A 26,356-nucleotide genomic window follows, 5' to 3' on the forward strand; every position below is an offset into this window, starting at 1 on the left:
GCCCTCACACACACTGGCCACTACAGAAGAGGAGGAACAGAAGAACGGAGATGAGAGGAGGAGAGAGGAGAGGAGAGGAGGAGGAGAGGAGAGAGGAGAGAGGAGAGAGGAGAGAGCGGGGAGAGGAGCAGAGAGAGGAGAGGAGAGGAGGGAGAGGAGGAGAGGTGAGCAGAGGAGAGGAGGAGAGGAGGAGAGGAGGAGAGGAGAGGAGAAGTGAGAAGAGTGGAGGGGAGGGGGAGTAAAGAAAAGTAGAGGAGGAGAGGAGGAGAGGAGGAGAGGAGGAGAGGAGGAGGAGGAGGAGGAGGAGAGGAGAGGAGAGGAGAGGAGGAGAGGAGGAGAGAGGAGGAGAGATAAGAAGAAGGGAGGGGAGAGGAGGAGAGGAGGAGGAGAGGAGGAGGAGAGGAGGAGAGATAAGAAGAAGGGAGGGGAGAGAGGAGGAGAGGAGGAGAGGAGGAGAAGGGAGGGGAGAGGAGGAGAGAAGGAGAGGAGGGAGAGGAGGAGAAGGAGGGGAGAGGAGGAGAGGAGAGATAAGAAGAAGGAGGGAGGGAGGAGAGGAGGAGAGGAGGAGAAGGGAGGGAGAGGAGGAGAGAAGGAGAGGAGAGAGGAGGAGAAGGGAGGGGAGAGGAGGAGAGGAGGAGAGGAGGAGAGGAGAAATAAGAAGAAGGGAAGGGAGAGGAGGAGGAGGAGAGGAGAGGGAAGGAGGGGAGAGGAGGAGGAGGAGAGAAGAAGAAGGGAGGGGAGAGGAGGAGAGGAGAGGAGAGGAAATAGGAGGGGAGAGTAAATGAGGAGGAGGGTGGGCAAGGGAGGGAGGGAAGGTGAGCCAGAGGGGAGGGAGGGAAGGGGAGGGGAGGTGGGGTGAGCAGAGGTGGAAAAGGAGGGGAGGGATGGGGGAGGGGAGGGGGGAGAGGGAGGGAGGGGGAGGGAGGAGAGGAGGGAGGGATGGGGGGAGGAGGGGGGGGTGGGGAGGGAGAGGGGGGGAGGGGAGGGAGGGAGAGGGAGGGATGGGGAAAGTGAGGGAGAGGAGAGAGAGGGGAGGGAGAGGAGGAGGGAGGGAGGAGAGAGGAGAGGAGAGGGAGGGATGGGGGAGAGGAGGGATGGGGAGGGAGAGAGGAGAGGGAGGAGAGAGGATGGAGGGATGGGGAAAGTGAGGTGAGGGGAGCAGTTGGAAGAGCAAGAGGGGTGAAGGAGGAGATCTGAGAGGGAGATCTGAGAAAAAAGGTTGAGTGAATCCTTCCCTCAGTACACATCCCTTTCTCTCTTTTTCTCTCCCTCTCCCAATCTTTCTTCTCTCTCTCTACCCTTTTCCAGTTTGCTTTGTATGTATGGACTTTCTGTAGCTATGTACCTATGACCTTGAATGCATTCAACCTCAATGGAAGTCGTCATAGAAAGCTTACACATTCATACACGACACACACACACACACACACACACACACACACACACACACACACACACACACACTATCCTGCATTGCTCAGTTTGCTCTCAGTGTAAGCCTAAGGTTTTATCGAGGACCACTGGTTAGCAAAGCACTATGATTCAATGCAGATTTGTAATAGTATTACAGAATAGAGCATTCAGACACTCATCCAGGGTCTATACTGGACATACTGAAGACACTTGTATACCTGTGTGTGTGTGTGTGCAGTGTGTGTGTGTGTGTGAGAGAGAGAAAGATAGAGAGAAAGAGAAGGGTTACTATCTATTCATCTATCTCTATCTATAGGTATCTAGCATAACAAAGCTGATTGCATCAAATATGAAGAATATCAAGAGCAACACAACAGTGTCGTCAAACTAAGAGTCATTTTAATCTAAACTAAACATATTTGTGGTAAGCTGCATTAATATCAAGTCCTTTCACTATAGTCCACCTCATTGGCATTGGTGTAGAACCTACACTGTATCTGTACTATCTTTACACTGTAGATGCACATAAACCATGCAGATAGCCCGCACATCAACCATGCAGATAAAAGCCTCGATAGCCTAATAGGCCATCTCCTGGTTGTAACGCCCAGGGCTTGACTGACCTTCCCTAGTGAAACTGCTGTTTTTTACGGCGCTGTTGCTGCCAGGCCAGCCGAGGGATATCCAGAACCTGTACATCTGGCCCCTCAAGAGGAGTCATGAATCAGTTTAACGACAGTAATATCAGGGCCTTGCTATCTTTGGACATATCCATCTGAGACCATATCCATCTGTCTTTATCTCTCTTTCTGGTCTTCTTGCTCCTTCTTCTTCTTTCTCTCGTTCACTTTCACTGCACCTCCTTCCTTCTCCCTCTCTCTCCTTATAGCCTATGCCCAATCTTATTTTTCAGGAAGAGCACTTTCATCAAAAACCCAGCACATATTTCAAAACAGATTCATACAGCAAACTCAAAGGAGACAACTGACGTGGGATCAAATTATAAAAAAATTAAATATATCATTCAAGAGAGTGTAAATCCCTATTCAAACTCCCTCACTCTCCCTTATTTGAACCTGCATGAGGTAAGCCAGGCTACTCTCTACCTGTTTTTTTTTTTTCTTCCTGGGCACGACCTGTTGCTAGGTAACCCTGGGTCACAGCTGCTGCCTAAATCATACTCTTTCTTTCCCGGTTATCGGAAAGATGGGCAGTAATTTATTAGTTTGATACAAGGGCGAGCGGCATTACACCGCGCCGGGTCTCTCTGCGCTCCTCGTTTAGAATTCACGCCATATCCTATTTCCGGTGCATTCCTCACGGCATTTTCCAAAACATTCCACTTTAAATTGACAATCTGAAGCACCAAATGAGGCCCAGCTGAGCTTGGGATCTGCATATTACTGTTCAAAACACTCCGGCTAAAATATTATCCTACCGTCCACAGTAGGTTTAGAGTTTTAGGGGCTGCGGATCAGCACTTCTACTGTTATTTAATTGCCCATTTGAGTTTGTTGAAGCGTTAATTGCAAGCTAATCAATGATCCTAAATAGTGCAAACAACCACCACGCAACCACCAGGCTTCATACGACCTATGCCAAGCGGATCCACGGTTTTTTCCGTCTTGTTGTAGGCTAGTGTGTGACTACCTTTTCGCAGCTCGCTGCTCGCTATCTACAACGTTGACCCAGCATAGATTTCAAGCAGAAACTTGTCACAGAGTGGCAGTGCATAAAGTGCTCTGCAAGGTCCACCTTGAAATCGGACAGGTTGCCACAAAGGGACAGGTTTCCAGATGTGCAAAACTTACAATGGCCAGAATAGTGTAGGCCTAGGCCTACATTATAACTGAAAAATGACACTATAATAACATGACCATTATAAAATAATAATCCTCAGTTATCTTTTGAGTTTTTTCTCCTTCAAAGGAAATGAACATGATGTGAAAACCCCATCTGTTCCCGTCTATTGCATGTTTATAAATGATGCTCTTGCGCATATTGCGTATTTTAGTCTGTAGACAAGCAGGGAGGGCAAATTCATTTTTTGTTATCCGGAACACCTGCTCCGTTCGCGTCTGAGGGCTGTGTTTAATTCACAACATTTTCAGAGATTTCCTATTGCGAGCAGATGATATTTGATTCATCAATCACGCTAGTATCTGCTCGCCAACACCCGCACTCACAAATGGGACGGGCTTGGAGAGCTTCAGTAGATGGGTGAAAATACTGGGATTTCGCGAAGTCACTTCCAAATTGTTTTAGCTGTTTGACGTGATTAGAACGTACAAGGGCTTCCCTCTTGTACTAATGAGGTTATCTCAGCTCGGAAAAGTCGGCTCCATCGGTGTGTCCTACCGAGCGGGTGGGTATACTTGCACGCACTTAGCACGGTTCCTCCGGGCCACATTCTGATCAAACACGCACGCACCTGCACTTTAGAAACAGCCCCGTCCCATGAGACCTGTAAAAGCGGACTCCCTTGTTCCCGGCGCGTGGCAATTACGTGCCATCTGTTCCCCTCTGCGCCGTTCCAGCTCATTTTGTATCTTTGATTGTTGCTGTAAAATTATACGCCAGAAATTGATGTTCTTGGGGACGGCGGATGACTGACAGACGAAAAATTAATCAGTTCAGAAGCTCAAAACCGCACCAACTCCTTTAGGGGGAAAAGTGAAAAAGCTGTTTCCAACTCTGGTCTCTCTCTCTCTCTCTCTCTCTCTCGTTTCTAAAAATAGGAAGACGTTTTGTCAGTTTACATACTTTATTTACAGTAAATATAAGTGGGAATATTGTATGTTTAATGTGGAAACATTTACAAATGTTTCATGTGGATAATTGTTTATTTTTAGCCTATTTGTGAAAATACATTCAGTCCATTAGTTTCATGTGGATAATTGTGTTTATTTTTAGCCTATTTGGGAAAATGCATTCAGTCCATTAAATAGCCTAGCCTACTTGCAACCTGTAACATGAAAACTTGCAACCTTGAGCGCAAAAATGCTTATTGTTCCTGTGCAAGGTAAAACTTATTGAAACAAACACCGCACATTGTTTCTATGTCTTTCACTCTTAAGTGTAGCTACTGTTAGTCTCATCACGATCATAACACGTTCTCGGATCTGAGACTATTGCCGTCATCACTCTTCCACTGGCGGGGCAACATAAAAGGGACGTGATTTAATTCTGTTCAGCTATCGTGACACCGAGGAACATCTGGATAGTGATACCGAGCAGGCGCCAAAATAATGGTGGAATATGTTTCAATTACAACTGAAATTTATATAATTTATACAGCACAAACATATACCGATGAGGTTATGGGTGTACGTGAGTATACAAATGTATTCATCACGTCAATGTTACATCTACTTCGAAAAGAGTTGCGTCAGTAGGCTACTTCTCCGTGGCATGCCACATATGAACGGTACCTTGGAGAGCGACCAAGGCGCTCATTTCTGAATAGGTAGGCTAAAGCTCTCTGGATCATCCTTACCTTCGAAGTGGCAAGTCAGTGAGATCTTTTTTTATTATTGCCTCTGGATGCTAGCAAACAGCTGTTCGTTTATAAAATTATCATGTTTGGATAATGCACTCTGCCCAAAGAATGGATTGTCCTTATTCAGAAAAAAAAAAAGATTTAACTTATGGAAAATATAGAAGTTTTCAAGGCTTCTGTAAACATAGGCAACAATGATTAAGATTTGTTATTGCTAATAGATTAAAGAAATAGCTATTAATCGAACAATATTACAGCCATCCACATTTTAGTTAAGAGCATAAATAATATAGTAATGTACACAGTAATCTTCTGAAAAACAAATACATTTCCAAACAAACAAATAAACTAACAACACAGCAAACATAGCTAAATATTCCACCGGTACATTCATACTTACTATTTACATTTATTTCCCCTTTTTTTAGTAGTGCATCAACTGTTTCAACATGTGATTACATACAGTACAAACTCTCAAGTGTACCTAAACCTTTCATATGCCTTGCACCTTTCATATGACAGCAAATTTCAAAATAATGAGTTTAACTGAATGGGATGAACACTGAGCCAAACGATGGACGAATCTGAATAGGGAAGTCTTTGGTTTTGTTCTGAAGATCAGTCTTGTGCGGGGGTCACCCAACAAAAGTCGACAAACAAGAATCTTTTATTTAGTGAACCATTTTATTTTCAGAGCCACAGAAATGGCAAGGGCAGCTCACAAAAAACTTTAACGAAGTTTCACAAATCTCCATTCATTATACAAGGTCTGGGACTGGGAACTCCATTTCTTGCCATTGATGTCCCTGACCAGTTCTCAGTTAGTATATTAGCCATAATTATCAAATAATTACAGCTTGTCCTTTACAAGCTGCTCCTTTATGTATTTCCATACCAATGTCTGATGCAATGCATTAGCACCTAGCCACTTATGAGTTAATTTTGTGCGATTGATCCAGGAAAGGACAAAGGTCGTACCTGAGCACAATGCCGACCAGCAACACAGCAACCAGAGGGCCCACCCAGTAGACCCGGTGGTAGGGCCAGTGGTTAGCCACCATCCCACCACGGCTGGACCGAAGGCTCGGGCCGGATTCAGACAACCACCAGAGACCGCACCTCTGCAGAGACAGAGAGAGGGACAGAGAGGACAGGTGAGGTTCAGAGGAGAGGGACAGAGAGGACAGGTGAGGTTGAGAGGAGAGGGACAGAGAGGACAGGTGAGGTTGAGAGGAGAGGGACAGAGAGGACAGGTGAGGTTCAGAGGAGAGGGACAGAGAGGACAGGTGAGGTTGAGAGGAGAGGGAGTGAGAAAGGGGCAGGAGAAAAAGAGGGGAAGAGAGAGAGGGAGGGGGAGAAAGAGGGGGAGAGAGAGAGGGAGGGGGAGAAAGGGCATGAGAGATATAAAGAGAGAGGAAAAGAAAGGGATAGGGGAGCGACAAGGAGAGAGAGGGAAGGACATAAAGAAATAGAAAAAAAAGATGTGAGAAAAAGACCGACAGAGAGAGGGAGAAAGACAGAAAGAGAGAGGGAGAGGGAGAAAGACAGAAAGAGAGAGTGAGAGGGAGAAAGACAGAAAGAGAGAGGAGAAAGACAGAAAGAGAGAGTGAGGGGAGAAAACAGAAAGAGAGAGGGAGAGTGAGAAAGACAGAAAGAGAGAGGGAGAGGGCAGAAGACTGTTATGTGGGAATGTATTATACTGGATAGTTTTTCTGACTTGTCACAATATTAGGATTGCGAGGTGCCTTGTTTCAGACAGATGTCTTGTCCTCATCCTGGTTGTACAGCTCACAGAAGCATCACACCCTCAGAAAGACTTATGGTACATAGACCAAGACAAACATGAACACACGTGTGCACAGATCATACACACTATCGGCCATGAAAGATACACACACACACACACACACACACATATTCGGTTGACCCAACCCCTACCCATAACAACACAAATGTACTGCACAGACTGAACACCTGAATCTAGACGCACGCCTGCAGCCACCCACACACACACACACACATGAACACACACACACACACACACACACACACACACACACACACACACACACACACACAGACAAACACAGACGGACACACACACACACACATGCGCACACACACACACACATACTCACGCTCCCAGGATGCCGATGCAGAAGGGGGCGAGGGGCGTTTTGCTCTGACGGTTCACTGCGCTCAGGCACACCGACAGCACCAGGAAGAACGTCATGATCACCTCCGCAAGCAGAGCTACGCCCACCTGATGATCGGCCTTAATGGCATCAAAGGCTCCGCCAGACACGTTCACAAAGCTCTCATGCAAAGAGGCCACAGCCTGTTTAAATAAGAATCACCACGGGAGAAAAATAAGATCAAAGCGCTAGTCAGCTTATGCCAATATTACCTAAAACAGGTGCTCTTTCGCTGTTGTTTGTGAATATTAAAATAAAACTTTAAAAAATATTTTTTTAGTATATTTTTTAGGCGTTTTGCCTTTTATATCGACAGGACAGTGGAGAGAGACAGGCATGAGGCAAGTGGGAGAGATTGGGACTTGAACGCCGCAGACCGGAATCGAACCTGGGTCTCCATGGGCAGTGCACTGAGACCCAAATGTAGTACGGTGCTGCCGCTTGCACCACAGCCCCTTGTGATTTGTTTTGATGGTAAATAGGCTCAGCTGTGGGACATCCCCTACCTATAACACATGGAATTTCTATCTGAAAAGATGATGTGTTTCTGACTGACTGTAGTGTTCCTCTGCAGTAAAGGTCTCACTCTGGCAAACCCCGCGCCCAGCATGGCTCCACAGAACTGAGCTGCCCAATAGGGGAAGAGCATGATGAGCTTCAGGCCGCCTGCCACGGTGACCCCTAAGGTCACGGCAGGGTTCATGTGGCCGCCACTAGGAGAGCAGCAGAGGTCAGAGGTCATATTGCTTCATCAATACCAGTCAATACATTCAAGTTGAATAGAGACACATTGACAACCAGATGTTAGAAAGGCAGATATGTCTAAACTACCAACAAATGTCAGGTATATGCAGGGTAGATTTATTATGTTTAGTTGTTAAAAGCCCCTGGTCCCATCCCTACATTAACTGTGGTGTTTCACTTAATGCAGCCTTTTCTGCCAGTAACTGATGGTCTAAAGTGCTGAAACTTACAAACAACCAGGGGCAAAGTAAAATGTATATTCCTAGAAATGAGTATAAGATAAGGAAGTCTCTTCTTGGAACCTTGTGGATGAGCAGTTTGCAAACCTGTTCATCTGTAATTGGGAAAGTAAGTGCAGGACTAACAGACAGCAGACGCCCATGACCATTTAACATCACAAACACAAGCTCCCTGTTACTGTTATCCCTCTTCACGCACCTGATTCCGGCCGTGATTGTGGTGGGAATGGAGAGTGCCAGGCCGTGTGCCACAGCGGGCTGCAGGCGACCCGTGCCCGCGGAGTTCTCGATTACTGAGGCACAGCCCGAGAAGACGAAGAGAAGAGCGGCGTGCTGAAGAACTCGGCGACGCACGGGAGCAGGTCGCGGTCAGAGCGCGTGCGGCCCCACATCATCTTGGCCTTAGGCTTGACCTCCGAGACCTCATGCACCTCTTTACCAGCTGAGAGTAAAGCCATGGTGTCGAGGAGGGAGATGACCGCACACGTTGTTAGGTACTAAAAAAGATACGTGAGTGAGAGTAATGCATACCTGAGAAATACGTACCTTGGTTGTATAGACCTTTTCAACAAGGTAAACAAGAACAATGCTTGAACGTTCTATTTGGTTCCCAATCTACTTCCTCTGCATTAAGATAACATATGGAATGTTAAAAAGGAAGTCTTGTGGGGCCAACTATGATGCTGATAATGGAACTCTCTTGAAAGGGTCTATACTGAACAAACGAGGACATAGATAGAACATATCTTTTGAGAATGACTGCTTCTATGTACACAATGAGCATGCTATTTAGGGATCATATTCATGGAAGAACACAGGGAAACGTGACCTCTCCATCTTCTACAAGATAACTTGTTTGTTTTACCATCAAAGTTAGCCTAAACCAATTATGATAACCTTTTCAAGCATGAGAGTTTCTGTGAAGTCAGTAGAAGCCTAGGTAGAGGATATCTTGGGAGATCACAATGCGTTGGTAAATTTAGCCCATCTCTTTTGGAATGTTCAGACATACAATGTTACATTTGTATAGGAGCCATGCAAACAAACCGCAGTCTTTACCTAGTCTACTTACAGCTAATTTAGCCTTCAATGTCTTGGGACCAAAGCTTAACGGTTAATGCACTTGTATGTAAATCTGTTGGGTGGATGACCTGTTTTCTCTGAAACCCATGCCAAGAATAAGCGGTCACCTTATGGCCAGGGGACTAGATGTTATCTGATGTTTATAATTGATGGGGTTATGTCCGGTTCATGTGTGTGTGTGCACACTACACAGGTGTGTGTGTGTGTGTGTGTGTGTGTACTTTTGTGCATTTGTTTGTGTGGGATGTGTGTATGTGTGTATGTGTGTGTGTGTGGGTGTGTGTGCATCTGTGTCTATGTGTGCAGGGTTGTCTATCTGTGAGTGAACTGTCAAAGTTTTCTTGAATTCCATGATTGATATTGATTGATTGATGTTGTCCCCGAGGTTTTTTTTTTATGACAGATATTCCCAACTCATTCCAGTCAAGTGTACATCCATCTTGAGCCATCCTCAGAGACACAAAATCAGACACAGTATCGTAACACCTCCAATTATCACCCATTTAGTTCGAAAATTCTAAAACAACAATGTTTTTTAATGCTTCAAAATAACATTTGATAAATTAATCTTACATTTTTCAGTAGCCATAGGTGTGCAGATTTGAACAAAATCTGGTTTGGTTCTTACCGGGGCTTTTACTGCCTGAAATATCAGATTTTGTTTACCACGCTCAGAGTTTAGTGCTGGCCTGGTGGGTCGTCTAGTCTACTTCCACCCTTTCACATGGCACATCAACGGTTAGCCCCAGAATTCTCGTTGCAATTCAAAATTCCACTGGAGCTCCAATGGATTTGTACATGCAGCCTTACAACACTGTTTACAGCTCTTTGAGTCACGGTAAATGTCATTTTTGGATTTTTGGTACATAGCTAATTTAGATACACCAATGGTTTGGGTGCTTGCGTTTCTTTAGTAATCTGCCGTCTTGGTTTGTATAGAAATGAATAGTAAGTGACACACACACGCAAGACGGCAGAAATACGGGACTGGGGGTAATAGGGGGCGTTCCGATAGTTGTTATATTCTCCACTCTGTCACAGAAACTGGGAGGAAATACAGACTCTCTCTCTCTCTCTCTCTCTCTCTCTCTCTCTCTCTCTCAGAATTGTCTGTGCTTGCTTCTGTCTGTGGTGTTTTTGCCAAGCAGATATGGAAAATGATCCTGAGCCAGGGTGGTGTGTCATAGCTGACTGAGCAGCGGTGAATGGAAAGAAACAGGTGCCAGCGGCTGCCCCTGCTCCTCTTGAATCTTTAACTTTTGGGCAGAGCAGAGACTGAGCCGGAGCAGAGGACAGGAACGGAACAGAGCGGACCAGACCTACTGTAGGGTTCCAGGTACACACTGCATGGGTAGTGGAGTAAGTAGGGCCTGAACAAATCCATCAGCCGTGGTCTATTGCATACTGACAATACACACAGTGCAGGCAGGGACAGACAGACATGCACTTGCACTTGCACGTGCACATATGCAGGTTCTTACAAGGTACATGCCGCCAGTACACCCAAACCAATAAAAGTAAACTGCCACATACATGCATGCAATTGTGTGTGTGTGTGTGTGTGTGTGTGTGTGTGTGTGTGTGTGTGTGTGTGTGTGTGTGTGTGTGTGTGTGTGTGTGTGTGTGTGTGTGTGTGTGTAAATGAGTCTGTAACACTATACACAGCCCTTGTTCTTCAATGAACATTACACAACACAAACCACAACGCCCCCAATCCTTAGAGGAACATACTTACTAGCTTGAGTGTCCCTGTGTGTGTGTGTCCCTGTGTGTGTGTGTGTGTGTGTGTCTGTGTTTGTGTGTGTCTGTCTGTCTGTCTGTCTGTCTGTCTGTCTGTCTGTGTATCGTGTGTGTGTGTGTGTGTGTGTCCGTCCATGTTTGTGTGTCTCTGTGTGTCAGTGTGTGTGCGTGCGTGTGTGTGTGTCCATGTTCATGTCTGTGTGTGCACCCTGTGGGTATATTTTTTTAGATGAAAATAAAGATTGCTGTCCCTGGCTGTAGCTGAAGGCTGTGGTCGGTGCATAAGGGACGGACAGTGAGGGGAACAGCCCAAGCAACGGTCAGGTGCTTTAATGACTTATTTTGAAATCCAAGCATTCACTGTATTATGTTTTATAATAAAAAAAAAGAATTATAAAACTTTTATTTTATAATAATTTTAAATATGATGATTGAATGATGATTGATCAAATCAATTTGAGGTGTCTATCCAAGAAATTGTATTCTACCACTAAAAATAACAATAATCATAATAATAATCAATTCACAACTTTCTTTTCTTTTTCAAAATCTTTCCTGTATTCTCTGTATTGGGTTTCTCTCAAGGCGTTTAGACTTGAATTATCAAAGGCACAACAAAGCAGGGCAAGTGAAGAACATATTAACATTCAATGTTCTTATTTCCCACACTTAGTTCTCTCAAAGTCAGCGATTTTATATTGACTATTTTTTTGCTGTATTTGCTGGAAACAAGAAATTGCATTAATCCTATTGCCTTAATCAAAATAAATAAATGAAAAAATAATGAAAGAAATTGTGTTTCTAAATTGCAGATGGGGTTACTGAGGATTTTACACAGATGTTAACATGAATATCAAAAGCTATTTAAAATCGTTGCCAAAACAGATGCATAGCAGTGTGACTGACTCCACTAGCACCAGATCATGTAGAGGGAAGTTTGGCAGCAGAAGGCCCATTATTTTTATTTTAATGGCTGTTAAACTTTGACTTACACCACAGGGCACTGGAATGAGCCCAAGCTCATTACGACTCCTCAATAAGAGCTGCAGTGTGTTTGGAGTAAAGATGGAAATTAAATGGATGTAGGCTGTTTATGAATTCTGAGACTTATTAATGAAACATAATCAGTAGCCTATATTGCAACTTTCAAAAGACCCCTCGCCAAACATGACCCTTTTTTCACAAAAACACTATCTTCCACACCTTTTAAAGCACGCCAAGCCTAAGTTACTCAGCTGTATTCTACTAGTAAGGCACCAATTTCAAGCTTCAAGATGAGTATAGCCTGATAGAAATGAATGCAAATGGAATTTCATTAAAATACTCGAGCCTTATTAAATAAAATTATTAAATGATTGTTTCCCTCATCTAAATGTTCCCACTGGTTGTAAGCCTAGTTTATAATAGAACATTGTCAAAATTGGAATAGGCCTACTGTCAGGGGCGTCATGCAAGCCAAGATTCTTGGGGGGCACAATCAGGATTTTTTCGGGGTGGGGGTGCTGAGGTCTGACTTTGTGGTGCTCAGAAATTAAAATATTTTAATTTTAATTCATGTGATGAAGGACTTTGAAAGAAGTTTGACAGGTTTCAGTGCTGAGTAAGGTTATAGTAAATATTTGAATATTTTACTAGGCCTAGTAATATATTTCTCATTACTATTATGGCAAGCAATTGCTAGGCCTGCCTCATTTGTAAGTTGCTACCTGCCAAATCATGAGCAATTTTGACCTGATACATGAGACTGATTATTTTCTTGCCCTGTACATCACGGTCATAGCGATCCTACTTATATAAAACAACTGTAGGCCTCCTTTTGAACTGGTAGCCTATCCCTTTTCACAACATGGATTAGCTGCCAGATACGTGAAAAGAACAAGTGGAGAAACATTAACGAGATGCCTTGGCTTATCCTTAGTTGGATTTTGTAGTTACTGCAAAAGTAACACCCTCGTTTCTATGGAACTGGAAACAATTGAACCAGGAGACTTTGTCACGTACAAGACAAAACAGAGCAGATGTCTGTTAATATTTGTAATATTTGTAAGAGTAGCCTACGTTACACTGACACAACGTAGGCTAACGTTAACGTAGCTTCTGAATTCGCAGCCAAATCCATCAAATCCATTAGTTCTAACTTTTTAGCACCACGTCAAAATTTCCAGGTCAACCACAAATAATTCCACTACTTTTTATTGCTAAGCCTACTTACCACTTCAACACCATTGATTGTAACCAAAAACTGTAACTGTAACAGTTCAACTGTTCAAACTGTAGCCTAAAGTTAACTGTTACAGTTCAACACAAGCAAAACATTGCGAGCCCAATGTGCGTGTGAGTTGCTATTAGTATTAGGAAAAGGGCTGCTGATCGGTCTTCAACTATTTTGGTAGCCTACAATTTATTACACATCCAGAAGAATACATTTGAGTCGTTACAGGCTCTGGCTTATTATGAAGCATAATAGGAACAAAGTTATTATAAAAAAAAAATATATCAGGGAGGAAAAATCCGAGGGGGCACGTGCCCCCTTAATTTCAATGGGCATGACGCCACGGCCTACTGGCATCTCTGTTAAAAAAAGAAGATCATGTCTGTTTTCCAGTTCTTCATGTAGAAAACTATACCTCACACCTCATGAGAAAAAAAAATAGTAAAACAGAACTCAAAGTGAGCCTTGAGCCCTTGTCACTTTCACATAACATCCAGAGGCCCCGCAAACAAAACCTGTGTCATTGTACCCCCACACACACACACACACTCACACACTTACACACAAAACAACACGCATATCGGTGTGATAAACGCCAGAGAGGGGACATAATGGGACGTAATGGGTTATCGGTGATGCAGCCGCGCCAGGAGAGTGATTGAACCGCGGTGAAATCTGGCCAGTCTCTGTGTGCCGGTGGCCGCCAGTTGTTGCAATATCTACCAGACAAATATCATTCTTCACCATCTGCCATACCCATCACTCACGCTTTGATACTAACATAAACCATCGTAGAAGCGATCAAGCACCTCAGTGGATTTAAAACTGTCCCAACATCCCGTAAAATATATCCAAGCAAGTCTTCTCATCGACAAGGACGACAAGATAACTTTGTGTGGAATGCTCATGAAATTGAATGTTTGCTGCCATCTAGTGGACATCAACACGAGGCACAAGCTGAATACTAAATACATTTAGTGAATATCTTGTTATACAGTGTAAAAAAACAAATATTTAGTAGGCTGCAATACAATGAACACATACAATTTCCATACAATTGCTACTGTTAATGTGTGGACTATGTAACAAACATTTTCAGGCATGTCAGTTTATTTGGTGATTAAATCCAGTGCAGCCAGGGAAATTAATTGACACCATCACTCACAAGAGACCCTTTATTGATTTGCCTCTCCATCTTTCTTTTCACCTGATTTCTCCTCCTCAGCCTGAGCGGTCACCTCCTCCTTCTCCTCTCCTCTCTCCACATCCTTCTCCCCTCCACCCACCTCCTCCTCTTTCCTGTCCTTCTCTCCCCATCTCCTCCATTTCCCTCTCCTCTCTCCCCCTCCTCCTCTTCCTCTCCTCCTTCCCCATCTCCTCCATCTCCCTCCTCCTCCCCTTCCTCTCCTTCATCCTCCATCTCCCTCTCCTCTCTCTCCTACCCCTCCTCCCCTTCCTCTCCTCCTTCCCCCTCTCTCTCTCCTCCCTCCTCCCTTCCTCCTCCTCCTTCCCCCATCTCTCTCTCCCCCTCCTCCCCCTCCTCTCCTCCTTCCCCATCTCTCTCTCCTCCCCTCCTCCCCCTTCCTCCTCCTCTCCTCCTTCCCCATCTCTCTCCTCCCCCTCCTCTCCTCCTTCCCCATCTCTCTCCTCTCCTCCTTCCCCATCTCTCTCTCTCCTCTCTCCTCTCCTCCCTCCCCATCCTCCTCCCCCCCTCTCCTCTCCTCCTCCCCCCCCTCCCTCCTCCTCCCCCTCCTTCCCCTTCTCTCCTCTCTCTCCTCCCCCTCCTCCTCCCTCTCCTCCTTCCCCATCTCTCTCTCCTCTCCCCCCCCCCCCTCCTCCTTCCCCATCTCTCTCTCCTCCCCCTCCTCCCCTTCCTCTCCTCCTTCCCCATCTCTCTCTCTCCTCTCCCTCCTCTCCTCCTTTCCCATCTCCTCCCTCCTTCTCCCTCTCTCCGCCACCTCTTCCTCTCCACAATCTCCCCCATACTCTGAACCCCACCTCCTCCGCCGCTACCTTCTCCTCCTCCACCTCCCCCTCCTTCACCTCCTACTCCTCCTCCTCCTCCTCTCTGCCCTCTGCCACTACCCCTCCCCAGCCCTCAGTCTGCAGCTCCAGCTGCTCCACCTGCGTCTCCATCTTCAGCACGCTGGACTCCAGCTCCATCATCAGCCTGGCCAGCTTAGTGCGCAGCGTGTCCAGCGTCCGCTCCAGATGCTCCACCTGGGGAATACAAAGTAGGGAAACTACTGAGACGACAAGGACAACAATGACAACAACAACAACGATAACAACAACAATAACTTAGTCGTTTGCACCATCACCATGACACTCACTCACACAGAGCACCTTACCCTCCCTACCTTACTATGCACAGAGAATCACAGGCTCAGTCCCTGCCTCAGTCATTGCAAGCGCCTCTTAATTAATCACCCACTATGTGGATACTGTTTTTAGAATTGATTTAGATTAAGTGTTTTTTTAGTATAATTTGTATTTAGTATATTCTATATATTTAGTATATTCTTTATCTTCTACTGTCCTTATTGCTTTGTTGTGTTTTTTTATATTATATAATTTTAATTACTTTTTTCTGCTGTTAGTGAATGTGTGTGTGATGTCTGTATGCTACTGAGACTTGAATTTCCCCTGGGGATCAATAAAGTATCTATCTAACAACAACAACAACAAAACTTCCCAGCAAGTAAAAAGCATTTTGGCCTGGCAATTGGCCTCTACCATTTTTTTTTTTTAAAGAACTGTTGTACAAATGGGAGCATGTGAATTTCAATACCTCTGGCTGTGATAATTAACGTTACCGGATCCGGCTTGCCAAGCACTTTAATCCGGCCCGCCGAGCATTTAATTAGGTTATCAGGCTGCTCCCTATTTTTTCCTGCGATAGAGACGACGTTGGTTAGCTTTACTGCTTTTCACAATTCTTAGAGATTGTTTACAATCTCAATGTCATACAAACATCATGTTACATAGAGATGATACTCTGTGTTATCTCCTTTGCAGCACATCTAACTTGAACATTATGCTACTCCAATTAATTGGGAACACATTTGCGCACGCACAAGAGGGAGAGAGAGCAGCAGGTTCCAGCTGGCTTGTCATTGTTGATAATTGATATCGCCTTCAGAAACATGTATTATATTTATATTAACAAAATTACTTTGTCATTGTAACCATTTAAATTATAAAACTTTTTCATTTTTTGGGGGGTGCAGGCCAATTTTCAAAACCCAATATTAGCCAAAAAGTTTGCCCACCCCTGCTTTAGGATTTCCCCTCACAAGTTTCTCTCTCTGTCTGACCCTCTCTTTCTCTCTTTCTCTCTCTCTCTCTCTTTTACACAAACACACACACACCCATCCGTTCCTGTTGACTGTCGTCGTCAGCAGTCTCCTCCAGAATGCTCATCTTGGTGAGGATCTGACGGCCCTTCTCCTCTAGGTGGCGCTTGGCGGCGGAGAACTTGGACAGCGGGGCCGTCAGGTCCTCCTTGGACAGGCTGAACAGGTCTGAGTGACCGATGCTGCGGATGTTTGCTGTCCGCCGGTTCCCAGATTTGTTCCCTTTTTTGCAGAGCAGAGAGGAAATATACTGTGACTTGTATTGAATTGGATGATTTTTTGAATATCATTCTGGTCATATCTTTGCCCATTATTCCATTTTTGTTAGAATAATAACGTAATAAAGGTTGTGTGCTCTAAACAAGTTGTGTGGTAAATAAATAATGTATCTGAATATCAGATAGTGATATTATAAACTGGTTGATTTAAGAGAGGTGGAAGCATGGAATGCAAATCGGAAATGTGTTATGTAAGGGGAATCTCTCTGCAGAATCTGCGGATGATCATGTAGATGAAAGTGTGGGGGCTGCAAGTCGAAGGTGAGGACTGTGGAGCAGGTCTTCAACAACACAATCAGCAATTATCAGAGTAATATAATGCATAATCCCTACATACTCAGAAATGATCAGTTATGTAATACATGATCGCTACAGACTGCAATTGTGTGAATGTATCAACTGACTGGTAAGTCTCATAACTTATAGTATTTACCAGAGTAAAGTATAGTGATACAATGATGCAGCCTATTGACTTATGTGATACTCCAGCAGTCATCATGGCCAGGGCCGGTTCTCCCTATACGCACACTACACAAGTTATGAAGGCCCCCTCCCCCGTCTCCTCTTGAGTGTCATACATTAAGAAGATGAACATGAAACCGAATGACCATTCAGGGCATTAAAAAACGGAAGAAACGTCAGGAGAATGAACAGCGGGAACAGCAGTCGGGTAAACTTGCGTTCGTTCCATGGTTTGATGCAGTGCCGGTTCAGACATCCATGGGGCCCTAAGCAAAATCCTGCTAAGGGGCCCTCCTACCTGAACTCTGAGCGCCAAAATGTAACCATTTTTTTACAGTATCATCTGACATCTCAGTGCTCCCAATACAATCATCCCACCTCATTTTGGATGTATATGGAAGTTACCAAATATAGTGTTTTTCCATAAAAGGTCTGGGCTGTTTGCTTTTGATGCTTGCTGTACATATCCCCTTGCAAAAAATAACTGCAGTTTTGTCAAAGTAGCCTACAGTTCTAGTGATAAATGTTCTAGGCCTACTGCCAAACACTTATGTCTCTGGAGAAATAATTTAAATTAACAGTGCATGGCCAATAGATGCATATTGATAATAATTTTTGCCCTCTTTTTCTTTTTTGCAGTTGGAAAACTTTTCATGGCCAATATACTGCATTTCTGTAATCAGGGCAAGTAGCAGACTGTTTACACTATGCGGTCCAATGCAGTTGCCGCGGACAATTTTTTGTGTCTAAAATACTGCATTCCCTGCATAAGAGCTGCAAATATTTTGTCCAAATCTGATGTTTTCATACTTAGACATATGCAGTTTGACACTTGAAGTAGCCTAATGCAGTTATTTTTTTTGTAAGGGTCTGGTTGTGCTAGTAGTCAAACTGTTCTTCACTTGTGTGTCTGTACTTGCCAAAGACATAGGCTATGAACTGGCTCCCCTGATTCTTCTATATATTATTTCAATATTTTTTCAAACGTAGACTATTTTAAACAATCATTTTAATATGTCATTTATAGGCCTAATTTACGATCTATTGTCCATGCAGCACAGCGAATCAAACTTAATACTTTCCATTTTGCATATGTTCAGTTGTAGGCTATCTATAACTAAAACTTGAATGAAATATTGTAAAACAATTAAGTTATTTTAAAAATGTATGGGAAGAGTGAAATCACCTAGTTTAGACGGGTCCACGCATGTTTCTGCTGAAAAACTGCTAGTTTCATCCCGAGCCGCACATTATTAGAACGCATTTAAAGAAGTTTTTTTTTTTTCCAAAAATGTAGCCAGTCACCCACATTAAAAAAAACAGAATATGTGATTATATTTCACAACTTTGCGAAGTACTTTGACTGGGAAAGGCTGGCAAGCAAGCCGCAGACAGATCAGGGGATTCACTTCCCTGTAGGTAGGCCTAGGCTAGGCCAGCAACACGCGCAGCAACACATGCAATATGAAAGAAAGATGGCTACATAACTCATGCACTCTTGTATCCTTAGCAAATGCAAACAAACAAATCAGAGATGGAAAAAAGACAGGTGAGCATGGTCATGCAGCAGGTACTAAATATCAGATTAACAAAGCGTATTCTATATAGTGCCTCACATACATTGTAGGGAGAGATCAAGAATTATTACAGTTTTCCATTTACAGAAAAGGTTGATTATTATACTTCATTTCCAGCTAGGGTGGCCAGACATCCGGCTTTAGGGAGGACAGTCCTGATTTTCAATGCCCTGTCCTGCATCCTGTGCAACATCAAGCAGGACACGTATTTGTCCTCCTTTTTGAGACAGGCTTGAAGAGCTCTGGAATCTTTGCTGGGACGCAGCACAACGTCCAATGCCGTAACATATCTAGTCTAACAAATGATTGGCTAAGAGCGGTGTCAGATAAACATCTGAGCAGATATCATTGGTTAAAGAACACACACAGGGGCGGACTGGCAATCTGTGCGTTCTGGAAAAGTCCAGAACGGCCGTCCATTCGACGGCCGTCGACTGCCTGCTCAGTGCCTCATCGGACAAGTAGGGCTACGGTCTAGCTCTCCACATAGTATTGCATATAGACAATGAACTATTTTGGTGAGTACACCAGTCTTATGATTTCACTGATAGGCTACATTAAATATTTATATTTATTAGGTTGAAAACAATTTTTATACAGATAAAGACACTGAAGAGAAGTCCCCAAAAGACTGAAGCACTTTAGAAATGCTATATGTTTTGAGCAGTTGAATGTATTTTTTGTTTACAATGTTATTAACATAAAAGGTTATTTTATTCTTTTTTTACATGTTTTATTATGTATGTTACCTGTTATTTGTTTTTACATTTAAGTCCACACATGTTATGCTTTGTGGCACTCTGCACTTTAAAAGATTCATCTCAGTGGTCAGTTTTTGAACACCACAAGGTATTGAATATTGAATACAAATACTATGAACACTTTTTGACTTTTCATTAATATTTTTTCCTATTCAGCTACACAAACATCATCTTTAAACCACACAAAATTGTATTGTAAATGAGAGTATACCAGAATCCTATGTACACCAATTTATTGATATGCCCAGACATGGGGGACTCGACTATACTATATCAATTAAATTTAAAAAATCCACAGTGTGCTTGAGGGTGATCAAGCATGAGACGCTTGCAGTGACAGGGCCGGGACAGGCCTGTATTCCGTGTGCATGATAAGGTGCTCAAGAGAGTGAGTGTCATGGTGAAGGTGCAAAAAGTAGTCCAACAGTAGTCCTGTAGTTCTGTGTGCATGGCAAGGTGCTCAAGAGAGTGAGTGTCATGGTGAAGGTGCAAAAAGTAGCTAAGGGCGGTAAGCAAAACGCTTCCCAATTAGCATTTTTTAACCAGTAAAATTGTTCAAAACCTCGTCAGTAGCTTGCTCAGGGTCCCTACACATAAAACAAAGCACCAACAAAGCAGTTAGCAAATCTTTTTGCTTTTGTAGTTCTTCTAGTTCAAACTCCGGAGGCTTTGGCACTCCAGAAGCAAAGTGGCCTTCCTAAACACCTGCGTATTGTACAGGTCTATACATTGGGATTGGCCCCTCCCTGAGACCTTACTGGCCTCTTTGATGATGCTACTGAGAATATTTTAGTTTGACAATACAAAGTTCGTATAGCCATCAGTGTCTGATAGTAAGTTTAGCTATTGTGATTTAACACAGTAAATAACTAATACTGTAATATTGTAATAAACATTTAATTATTGCAGATATTCCTCCACCTGAGGGTCTTACTGTGGATGTGTATCCAACATCTGTCTCAGTATCATGGACCAAACCAGCAGGAGTTGATCAGGCCTCATACTTACAGACCCTCCACAGTGATGGGGAATCTCTACAGACCACTTCCACCAAATCTCTTCATCACCGCTTTTCTGAGTTGGAAATGGAGAGGAGATACACTATCAGTGTTTGCACAGTGCTGAAAGAGGGGAAGAGCAAACCCATCTCTGAAGACATCAGAACAAGTAGGCCACTTGGCAGAAGTTCTCCTTTTCTGGTCATTTGTGTGTGTGTGTGTGTGTGTGTGAGAGAGAGAGAGAGAGAGAGAGAGAGAGAGAATGAAAATGAAAATTAATGATCCTCTCCTTAGTTATTGCTAGATAAGGAGGAGGAAATTAATTGATATTTCTTTATCTCTGTTTCTTCCCATGTTGGTGTTGCTTTGGGAAGTCTGCCACAAGAAAGTGATGTTTAATGTAGAAAGTAACCATTATTGATAACAACAGCTCAACATAGTCCGCATAGTCTGTCTGCCTCTTCACCACCTCCATGTCTTGAACAGAGACGGGAGAAATGTTATAGAATGTGTTCTCTCTTTCTCACTGACACTCGTCTCACTCACTCACACAAAACATGGCAAGTAAACATTGTTGGTCTGGAGGCAGTCAGAGATAGGAAATATATAACAAAATGTTTTTCTAGTATTAGTATAAGTATTTATACTCTTTTGATCCCGTGAGGGAAATTTAGTCTCTGCATTTATCCCAATCCGTGAATTAGTGAAACACACTCAGCACACAGTGAACACACACTAATCCCGGCACAGTGAGCAGCCTGCTACAACAGCGGCACTCGGGGAGCAGTGAGGGGTTAGGTGCCTTGCTCAAGGGCACTTCAGCCATTCCCACTGGTCGGGACTCGAACCGGCAACCCTCTGGTTACAGGTCCGGACTGCTAACCAGTGGGCCACGGCTGCCCCTTTTCTGAGATGAAACCAGACATTTTGTTTTCATTACAGGTGTTCCAGTCCCAGAGAATCTGACTGTGGCTTCAGTAGGCCTTTTCACACTGCCAAAATCGCCGCGATTTCACATAGACCGAGGCGGAACCGGGACAAAGTGTCTCGCCAAATTTACTACCAAGCCCCCTAGACATTTTGCCGAGTTTTTTCGTTCCGGCACCAGTGTGAATGGGTCAAGGCGGAAAGGGGAATCTGGGCGAGCATTTCGATGCTATGTCCAGCCCACCACAGGAGATTGCAAATAAATCTAACTGATCAAAAGCAGCAATAGCAGAGACAGCACATTATGTCAATCTTTAAATTCACAAAGTCTCCAGTCATTTAATGCCTGCTAGAGTTGACTGTTGCTCGGAATGCAATCGGTTGCCATAATAGGCTATCCTAAAATCCAGCGATAAAACAAAGCATGAACTCATGACATGAGCGTCTGTCTGCCCTATATACAGTATATCATCTGATTGTAATGCTTACAGATATCTAGGCGATATTTGTAACATTTATTTTGTATTTGGCCTGTTATAAAATCGTGTAGGCCTATTGAACAATTTAAACACATTGTGAACCCCAAGTTGGAGACATGCATATAGACATTGCTGCAAATTTAAAACCGGATTACTCTGGAATGGCTAACTGTACAGGGGAATGCTTTACACCTTTGTGTTCGGTAAGGTCTGCTGTTTATTCTGATATATGGTTTGTCATGTGTTGAGGAAAAGTTCGCAAAGTATTCCACCAAGATGAATGGGTAGGGAGACGGGCGCAGAAAATATGATTAAATTAAAGTTAGGCCTTCCTTTTCTTGCGAACCGTTTAAAACAACAACTAACCACTAACCGTTTAAAATCTGAGAAAAAGCTCTTTCGTGTGATACATGTGATGTCTGTGATGAATAGGCTACTTTGCAAGTAGTTCAGCAAATTTGGGTGGGACAGAAATACCTTTACAGAGCAAGCAGCTCTGTGGGGTGTACTACGAATCTCGATTAGTGGGTTAGCGAGGTATGTTGCGCTCAAAGCCAGGCTATGCTGTGACACGAAAGTGGATCTGTTTTAGTGTCGCTATATCACCATGGTATCTTATGCTGTCAACCAAACCTGGTCGGGAGGAGGTTATGTGCTAAGTTATAGCTCAAATCGTGTAATCTACCGTACATTGTCCAATCAATTGTTAATCTCTGTCATCTGAGCTGAAAGCCTAGTTTGACAAATATATCACATAACTGCAATCGTAGTATCACTTAACGTATACCCCTGAGTCAAGGCTTTGTCAAGCCTCGATATGTCTACATAGCCTAGATATGTGTAACGTGCTTCGTAGTATACCCCACTGGCCATATCGGCTCTTGCTCACATAATGTGCTTTAAATCCATTATCGCTTCACTACACGCGAACAAGAAAGAAAAGAAAAAAGAAACCAATGAGCTTATGTTGCGATTCCCGATAGGCCCAGGCCTAGAGAAAAGACAGCTATTGGTAACCTAACAATTAGGATTTGCTTTGCCTAAACAGCTGTTTGGTTGTCCCAAACTTTGAGACGATCCATACTCGCATTAACTGAATCTTATCAACCCGAACTGCGATGTTCCAAACAGAGTGACTGTAGGATGCAATGCCTAGACAAACATTCCCACACACACCTGTTCACCCTCATTAAATTAAACAGCCCCGTTCTGATAGGTTGGATAGTTGAGTCTTTGAGTTCATTAGTCAGTTCATGGGATTGATTTGGAAAACACCTGTCAAGGGATAGTCGAGGCTCACACGTGAAGGCAAAGCAAAATCATGACACAGCACACAAGACCAGTGATCACAAACATCAAATAAATGCATTAAGACACAAACGTGAATAAATTCCATTTTGCACACCGTGACAAGTGTCATGGTGATGGTGCAAATTAGTAAGTCCAACAGGGCAAGAATAAAGTCTAGAGACCAGCATAAAATAAATATGGACATATAAGAGAGTAGACAAGGTGATATAAAAGACTGTTGGCATGCTATATTAGCACATATGCATAACCCCTCCCTCCACCCCACACTTATACCTATACTTAATACTTAATGCTTTATAATCAATACTTGTATAACGGCTGTAACCCTATTACGTCAACCCATTCTTGCACTGATATAGTTTTTCTATAAGACAGTGGTAAAAAGTGGCTACTGGACAGACAGTACAGCAAGATTTTGATACTCTGTTAAAAACACCTAGCATAGACATATCAAGACACAGTGTTTCTCCAATAATTTGTTGTAACACTTCTGGGGGGAAGATTGGCCTGTCACTTGATGTGCTTGATGGAGAGGGTGAGAATGATCCGACAGCTTGTCCTGTAAGACTAGAGAGAGAGAAAGAAGAGAAGAGAAGGGGAGGGAGATTAGATACCATATTCATTAGCACCAAATACAAATAAATGGCCAAGTTTGTTTTTGTCATTCATTTGTAGCCATGTTAGTTAATGGCAAAGTACAGAGACAGTATGTAATACCTTTCACTGCTTGCTGTCTGGAAGGTGGTGCTGAATTGGGCCGATGGAGACGATGGGAGGGGTACGCCAGCTTGTCCTGCAGGGCTAGAGAGAAAGAGAGAGAGGTTTTTTTTAAACCATCTTCATGAGTAACAAATAAAACTAAATGGCAAAGGACAAATATAGTAAGTGATACCTTTCACTGCTTGCTTGAGAGGGTGGGAGGGGTCCACCAGCTTGTCCTACAGGGCTAGAGAGATTACAGATGCAGGGCTCCGAACCGGTTCAAAGGCTTAAAACGAAAACCGAAAGCGAAGCGAATTTTTCACGAATTTTACGAGGAGCCAAAGCGAAAGCGAAAACAAAATGATCTTCAACTGTTCCGAAAAAAAGCGTTATTCTGAAATCCACAAAACCGGTTAATAACGTTTTTTTCGTTCTCTATATAACAGCCTAATAATTTGATTTCTGCAGTTTGAAAAAAAAAAAAAAAGCGAATAAATGGACCTTTGGTCCAAATGTGTATTTTGTCTTGCTGTTGTAATGTAACCTATCCGTCTGCCACTTCGGATCTTAGGCCAGCTCGTAAGCGTAGGCTACTGAAACTGATTTGGAAATTGTTTGTAGTCTATGCGTAATAGCCTATTTTGCCTGTCCACGCTTTGTCGTTTTAAAAGTCGGATTTGAAATGTTTTTGCTAATTATAGCCTATTCTATGTAGAAGAGTTAAGCGGGGAAATTTGAGATAGGCCTTGTCAGCAACAGACAGATTCGTTTATAAGCATAAGCCTTTGAAGATCTCCATATGGATAAAACTTAGGCTACAACCAGGTAAGGAGTTTAGCACGTATCCAGAAATATGTTTGATGAGAAATTATTTATAGGCATAGGTTAGGCCTACAGTAAGTCTGTAGGCTATGGGATGGATAGCCCATCTGAATGTTTTTGGATGCCGCCTGTGATTTATTATTTTTGGGCATAGCTTCGGTATAGGCTAAATCAAGGGGAAATAATGAGTACGTCTATTCTAAGGTAAAGTTCACAAAAATAGACTTGATAGGCCCGCCAAACACTGCGGAACTTTAAGAGCGAACAATATTTTTGCGTTCGAACGGTTCAGGACCGATATGTTGGTGGCGGAACGCATGCAAGAACGAAAACGTTAAACATAGGCCTACCTGAACCGTTCGGAACGGAACGTTTGAAAAATAATTTCGTTTTCAAGCCCTGTTACAGAGAGATGAAAAACAAACACTACTTACCCACAATTACACCTGCCACCAAAACGTAGCTTCACATCCACCAATGTAATAGTGTGCCATGCTAGCTAGCACGTTAACTCTTACCAACAAACTCATGAACATCAAACTTAACAATGTACTCTGGTCATTTCAGTCCATATAAGTATTATCTGTGATATCAGCTACACAGGAAAATACTTGGCAAAGTCTTCGCAGCTACTAACTACAAACAGTTTTAAATTATACATTGCTCTCTTCTGGCTAGCTGCTAAATATGAACAAGATAACATGAGATTACCAAACCACACTTGTTGCTTTTACTATCAGATTCTGATACAATTAAGACGAAACAACAGCTTAGTGATGTAGGGTAAATTATTTTATTAATGGAAAATACCGAGAAACCTTCTCTGTGCACACACGGGATGAAATTGAGGAAAAGGAAGAAGAAATGACATCATACCCAGCGTCAGTTGAAGCTCTTCGTGATTGGTCGATGCTGCAGTACCAGGAACGCCCAATGGGCATCGCTGATCCTGCCTCCTGGCTCCCCAAAATGCCGCATCATGTGAACAGATCAGCAGGCTGGCAAATTTTCACCTCGTTTTCAGACACGCGTTTGCAAAAGCGTTTCCTCTTCCCGCCTCCTCTTTCCCGCAAATTTCAATGTAATCAGGTCTGTGTGAAAAGGATTTTTTTTAATCTTCATACTTTAACGTACAGACAAGTGCGTGGTCTCATTGGAAACCCCACTTCTGCTCTGTCACACAATAAAGGCCTCCCGCTGCTATGAAAAGTTGTGGAACAATGTAACAGAGAAGAAAGGATGTGTTTTTTGACACACTTTGCGTAATCGGCTTCTAAGGGTTAAAATCTCACGTACCCCCTGGAGTGCCTTCATGTACCCCCAGCCCCAGGGGTATGCGTACCCCCATTTGAGAACCACTGTCCTTATGTCTGTAAAATGTTGTACACTTTGATGAACATTGACTAAAAGAGGTAGTAATGAATGTTGGAGGTAGTAGTGAAACTGAACATTACATTTACATTTAACGCAACTTACATTATGTCAATTTAATATGACATTCTCCCTGGAGCAACTTGGGGTTAGGTGCCTTGCTCAAGGGCAGAACAGCGGAGGCCGG

At 43.3% G+C, this 26,356-nt stretch overlaps 1 pseudogene; it reads right to left on the bottom strand.

The window, feature by feature from the left end:
* LOC125292316 overlaps positions 1–8,456 on the bottom strand; it is an 18,820-nt pseudogene extending 10,364 nt beyond the window's left edge.
* Positions 8,457–26,356: the final 17,900 nt, after the last annotated feature.

The sequence above is a fragment of the Alosa alosa genome, chromosome 3, assembly GCF_017589495.1.
Source record: "Alosa alosa isolate M-15738 ecotype Scorff River chromosome 3, AALO_Geno_1.1, whole genome shotgun sequence".
Taxonomy (NCBI): Eukaryota; Metazoa; Chordata; class Actinopteri; order Clupeiformes; family Clupeidae; genus Alosa; species Alosa alosa.